Raw genomic sequence first — 6,691 nt, 5'->3', positions numbered from 1 at the left:
TCTCAAATGCGTCATAGTACAAGATGTCAACCAAACTCCCGTTATCCACAAGGACCCTAGACACAGTACAATTAGCGATAGTCATTTTGATTACCAAGGCATCATTATGGGGAGACTGTATGTCAGATAAATCTTCATCCGAGAATGTGATTTGATGCTCAGTCCTCCTCCTCTTACCAGGCACTTCCATTTGGAACACGCACCGAGCTTCATTCTTTCTAGAGTTGGAGGATTCACCTCCCAGCTCAAGGCCCACGTATATTGTGGCAATTTCCCTAAGTGGGGCATTCTCAGTGTGCCATTCCCCCCTTGCCCAGTCTTCCCTATCGAACAGAGCAGGTGACTTGGCCTTCTCCTCGGATTCCCGGGGATGATACTCCTTCCTCCTTTCATTACTATCTTTCTTAACAAATTGGCTTAAACAACCCCTCTGGATGAGGGCTTCGATCTCGTCCTTCAATTACCTACAGTCCTCGATATCGTGACCATGGTCTTGATGAAATATGTAGTATTTGCTCTTATTACGCTCGTGCACGGGTTTGACCATCTTGGTGGGCCAACACTGGTCTTTAATCTCATTCAGGATATATGCCCGATTGTGTGTGAGGGTTGTGTAAACCAGATCTGGTCCTGCATCCTTCTTTATAACCCAGGCCTTGTCGTCTCTCTTTCTCTTCCCCTCCTTCTATTCTCTGCCGTGCTTCGGGCTGTTCTCCCCAACTTGTGCATCTTTCTTTTCTTGGTTTTTCTTCTCGGGTTTGCCTTTTTTTTCTTGCTCGGCTACAAGAACTTCGGCAAGGTTGATGTGCTTTTCGCAGCGTGAGAAGAGTTCATACATGTCCGCCGGTTCATCCATGATCAGTGACCTCTTTAACTTAACATCCTTGATGCCGCTTCGTAGAGTTTGGAACTTCACGATTTGGTCTAAATTTCACACCTCCAATGCCTCCTTGTTGAATCTCGTGAGAAAGTCCCTGATAGACTCATCGGGGTGCTGCTTTATAGCCAAAAGATTAGCGACTATCTTCTTATGGACCCTGCTACTCATAAAGTGAGCAAGAAAAGCCCATCCAAGCTCCACGAAGTTGGTCAGAGAATGTGGGCGGAGGCACGAGACCCATTGTCTCGCTGCTCCCTTCAAGGTAGAAGGGAATGCTCTACACATTATTGCATTTGAGGCGCCTTAAAAGAACATCAAAGACTTAAAAGTTTGCAGGTGATCTTTTGAATCCGCCATACCGGCATACTGCTCAATCGCAGGCATCTTGAATCCCTTCGGCAGAGGTTCCGCCCGGATCTCGTCTGTAAAGGCCAAATCGATAGTGAAATGGAAGTTATGATTTAGGGCTAGGTTTTTCCCGCTCATGACCTCCTGAATTTGATCCTGTAGCTCCAAAAATTTATCGTTTAAAGCTTGTTCGACCTTGGTCATCTGGAACCTTGGCGCTTGTTGTTCCCTTGGACTTCTTTATCCTTTCGTAGAGCATTATTCGTGTTGTTGTGGTTGTAGCTGTGCTCAAGGGAAGTGGTTCTTTCCCTTACCTGTGGTGGTCGCGGTGGTACCTGGATCCCTTGCAGGAAATCATACTGCAATTCTACCATCTGATCCATCTTGTCCTACCATCGAGCCTGCAGTGCATCGAATTGTTCCACCGTTACATACCGTGGCGGGTCTCCGGGGAGTCTTGGTTGAGACTCCTCTTACTGTGATTCATTCACCTCAAGGATTGGATCATCTGCTTCATGGTGGGAGCCTGCAGGTCCGCCCAGAGCTCCTCCCTGAGCGATGGCAGGAGCAGTGGCGGCCAACGGCCCTAGAAATCTTCAATTGATTCTGGGTGTTTGTCATGGTGGAATTCTCGCAGGTTTCTGTTCTTTGTTCCCACAAAAGGCGCCAAAGAATGTTGCACAAAGAAAGATCCTCAAACACTGCAACTTTCAAGCTAGCTTGGACTAGAAAAGATTATGGAGAACGAAGACTAATCTTTAGTGTTTCTTGATTTCTCTATTGATCAAAGAATTAATTTACATAGGTGCAAGGACCCTTATTTATATAGGTTTCTTCCCAATTCCTTGTCTCTAATCCTCCTTGGATCTGCCAGAGGGCTTTCCTTTTTGGTTAAGTGGTCCCCCATGCTCGGATTAGGAAACCCCTCGAAAAAGGGGGATCCTCCTCTCAGATCTCGAGATCCTCGATCTTCTTGAATGTGAATTACGGTTATCAGCCTTCACCCACTTGGAAGTCATCAACTGACCTAGCTAGCTGACGTATCTAGACCTGTAAAACCGTTTTATTTGTGGTCTCCTCTTTTCTGGTCGTGGGCCGGTTACTTATAATCCAAGTCGTTCCACGTGTTAAGCAGGGATTGGGTAGGTAAAACATGGTGTATCAGGAAGTGAAGAATGGAGATTCCTTAAATAGGTCTAAGAGTTGAAAACATAGAGAACTTAAGGATTCATTGCCTTAGCTATAAAATAAATTCAGATAATTATTCAAAATAATTCATGTAAATTATAGAATGGAAGTAGACAAACAAAAATTTCATTTAAGAAATAAATTTTGGTAAGAAGCTGTGAATTCACCTAGAGGGGGGGTGAATAGGTAAAGGTAGGGAATTATAAAAACTTATGCGGAAATAAACCAAATTATCAATGTAAAGACAAGCAATAAATCAAAAGTGACACAAGAGATTTATAGTGGTTCGGCCAACACTTGCCTACGTCCACTCCTCTCACCTTAGAGAGAATTTCAATATAACAAATCTTGAGTATGAGCAAGAGTGTTGAGGAAAACATCTCATACACTCCAAGCCATGTTTTGATGATAACAAATAAAGCCTCTCTTGGACAAACATTTGTGTAAGATGTTTAGATGAGAGCGTAGCACCAAGTGAGGGGGAACGTACACAAGAGCGTATATAAATACATACAAGAATACAGCTCAAGATGTTTCCAAAGACATGGAAATCAAAGAGTAAAACTTTGAAGACTAAAGGTTATGACTAACCAAAGAGCCTATTGAAGTTTGAATATAAATTGAAGACTTTGTAATCAAGTATTTGTAATGATAAAGTCACAATTGATGTAATGCACACACGCACGCATACATCCATTTAGAATGTCCTTAGGAGGTAATTCGACCCCTTAGACACTTGACCATTGAGTGTTGGAACCCCCCAAACCAACCTCTTATTGGAATTGGACTATTTCCATTGAATTTACCCAATCCGGCATACCGGATCAATGGGAGTCTCAGAAAAATGGTCACAGTAGCCCTCCGGAGTACACTGGATAATGATCCAGCATACCGAATCCTTTTTGGCCCGTGTTTTACCCTGATCCGGCATACCGGATAACCATCCAGCATACCAGATCAATATATTACTATTACATTTTGACCATTATTCCTCTGTTCAATATGGAAATTAGGTAATCCGGCATACCGGATTAGAATCCAGCATACCGAATTATATATGGCTTTTGGAATCCGATCTTAATTTAGATTCCTAATTAAATTAAGCCATCTAGCCTATAAATACCCACTTATTTATGGCTCTAAACACCACTACTAATCATAATCAAGAGCCTCCAAGAACAAGCCACTCTCAAGTGAGAATTCAAGCACTCATTCAAGGCATTCACTCACTTAGCTTCCTTCATTCAACTTGCATTAAAGTTCAAGATTGAAAGGTAGCATTTCATTACTAAGGATTGAGATAACTCTAATACTTTAGTACATTCATTTTTACTTATTATAAGTAGGTTAAGTTCTCTTGCTCGGAATCAAGAGTAGATTGAGTCCTCTTGCTCATTATTCAAGAGTTGTACGAGTTCTCTTGCTCACACTCAAGAGTTGTTATAGTGAAATTCTCTCTAAGATGAGAGGAGTGGATGTAGGCAAATGTTGGCCGAACCACTATAAATCTTTTTTGTCTTTTTTTAATCTATTGGTTGTCTTTACTTTGGTAATTTGTTTTATTTTCGCATAAGTTTTTATAATTTTCTACCTTCACCTATTCACCCCCCCTCTAGGTGAATTCACAAAGAGGACTCGTACAACTCTTGAATAATGAGTAAAAGAACTCAACAACAACTAATCTTGAGTTAATGAGCAAGAGGACTCAACCTACTCTTGATTTCAAGCAAGAGAACTCAACCTACTTATAATAAGTAAAAGAATTGTACTAAAGGATTAGAGTTACCTCAATCTTTAGTAATGATATGCTACCTTTCAATCTTGAACTTTAATGCAAATTGAATAAAGGAAGCTTGTGAGAGTGAATGCCTGGAATGAGTGCTTGAATTCTCACTTGAAAGTAACTTGTGTTGGAGGCTCTTAATTATGATTAGCAGTGGTGTATAACAAGTGGGTATCTATAGGCTAGATGGCTTAATATAATTAGAAATCTAAATTAAGATCGGATTCCAAAAGCCATAAATAATCCGGTATGCTGAATTACCTAATTTCCATATTCAACAAAGGAATAACGGTCAAAATATAATAGCCTTATATTGATCCGGTATGCTGGATTATAATCCGGTATGCCGGATCAAGGTAGTACATAGGCTAAATATGATCTGGTATGCTGGATCATCATCCAGCGTACTCCGGAGGCCTACTGTGACCAATTTCCTAAGATTGCCATTAATCCGGTATGTCGGATTGTGCAATTTCAGTGAAAATAAGCCAATGTCATTAAGGGGTTGTTATGGGGGGTTCCAAAACAAAATGGTCACATATCTTAGGGGTTCATTTTACCTCCTAAGGTCCATCTAAATGAATGCATACTTGTGTGTGTGCATTACATCATTTGTGACTTATATTTACAAATAAATAATTACAAAGTCTTCAATTAGTCTTCAATCTTCAATCTTGTCAATAGGCTCTTTTGTTAGCCAAGGCCTTTTGTCTTCAAGGTTTAACTCTTTGAATTGACTTCCATGTCTTTGGAATCATATTGAGCGGTAATCTTATATGCATTTGTATATGCTCTTATATACGCTCCCCCTCACTTGGTGTGACGTGCTCATCTAAACGTCTTACACAAATGTTAGTCCAAGAGAGGCTTTATTTGTTATCATCAAAATATGACTTGGAGTGTATGAGGTCTTTTCCTCAACAATCTCCCCCTTTTTGATGATGACAAATAATCCAAGTGAATTCAATAATAATAGAGTAAAAATATAAATACATCATAGAATTACATGCAAAGACAGAGTTCCAAGCAAATGCATTTTCAATTCCAAAACAAAGAATTCCAAACATTACATTTTATTCCATATGCCCATATACTGCTCCCCCTTTGTCGTTGTTAAAAAGAGGGTGATTACAAATCAAGGATTTGGGTCAAAAGGTGGAATAGGTGGAATTGAGCTTGATTCACTGGGGAATGGTGGTCTAGGTCCTTGAGGAGTTGCTCCCGGCGTATCAAGAGATAGAAAACCAAGATTGAGAGAGAGTTAGTGAACGGCATTTAGGATTTTATCTTGACGAACATTGAGAGAGTCAAAGCCGGTCTTCACTTCGTTGCAAAGAGAAGTCACATCGTCTTGAATTCTATGTTGGCCGAATTCAAGTTCCATGATACGATTGTTGGCTTTGTCCATGTGCTCATCAATGCTAGAAACCCATCCTTGGAGTGATTCCGGTATCCCTTCTCGTGCTTGACGATTAGGAGGCACAACATCATCCAAGATCTCTTCGGCTTCAACAAACACATCGGAAGGAGGAGGAATAGCTATAGTGTGAAAGCTATTGCGGGTGATGTGTTGGAATAGCATGGTGGATGCTTCCTCATGATCAAGATCAATATCAAAGGCCCAAACTAGGCGAGTGAGGAGCCGGCCATATGGTAGATTAGTGTGCTTGCTAGGGTGAGCACACGATTCCATATACCTCATAATGAAGTATGGAAAACAAGTAGGGGTATTGGTATAGATGCAATAGGTGATATAAGCTTGTGGTGTAAGACACTTATTTCGCTTGTGGTGTAAGACACTTATTTTGATCACCTCCCCTAGGAATGAGATTATGTTGAACGATGTAAGAGATGACATGTGGAATGAGCCGAAGTCATCCGGTGACAACGGTCGTCGCATGAGGATCAAATTGCTTGAGGATGGAGGAATACACTTCTTCATGGTTTATCAAATCTCCAAAGTTGGGGTTCTTTGGAGTCCAAAATATGCAAGGGCCATCATTAGGAATTTGAAAAATGCGGGCGAAGTCATCAAGAGAGAGCTCTATGTGAGTGCTTTTCACATAAGAGTGGAGTTTCAAATTTTCTCCCACCCCGCTAAAATAAAGATCGGTGTAGAAATACTTCACAAGATAGGGGTAGCAAGGGTCCGAAATGTTGAGAAGCGGTTCCCAATCAATATCTTTGAATCTTTCTTCAAGCCGAATGCTATTGAAAGAGAACACATCAACTTCACGACCTTCTTCTATTTTTCGGGCAAGGAAGAGATGCCAATTTTGACGGCATTCCGGAGATCAAAAATACGGTCTTCTCCTTCGGCATAAGGTTGTCTTAAGGAGCCTCCTCTTCCTCCAGTCCTTCCTCTTTTAGAAGGTGGATTTTCAGCCATAGTTTGCTTACCTCTTCGACTCATTGTGAAGGAGAGAGTTTGGAAGAGAGAAAGAAATAAAATAGAGAGAAAAAATGCTTGACAATATGTAATCAAAGTGTAG

The sequence above is a fragment of the Telopea speciosissima genome, chromosome 3 (genome assembly GCF_018873765.1).
Source record: "Telopea speciosissima isolate NSW1024214 ecotype Mountain lineage chromosome 3, Tspe_v1, whole genome shotgun sequence".
NCBI classification, from domain to species: Eukaryota; Viridiplantae; Streptophyta; class Magnoliopsida; order Proteales; family Proteaceae; genus Telopea; species Telopea speciosissima.
Note: the sequence above shows the minus strand (reverse complement) of the source record.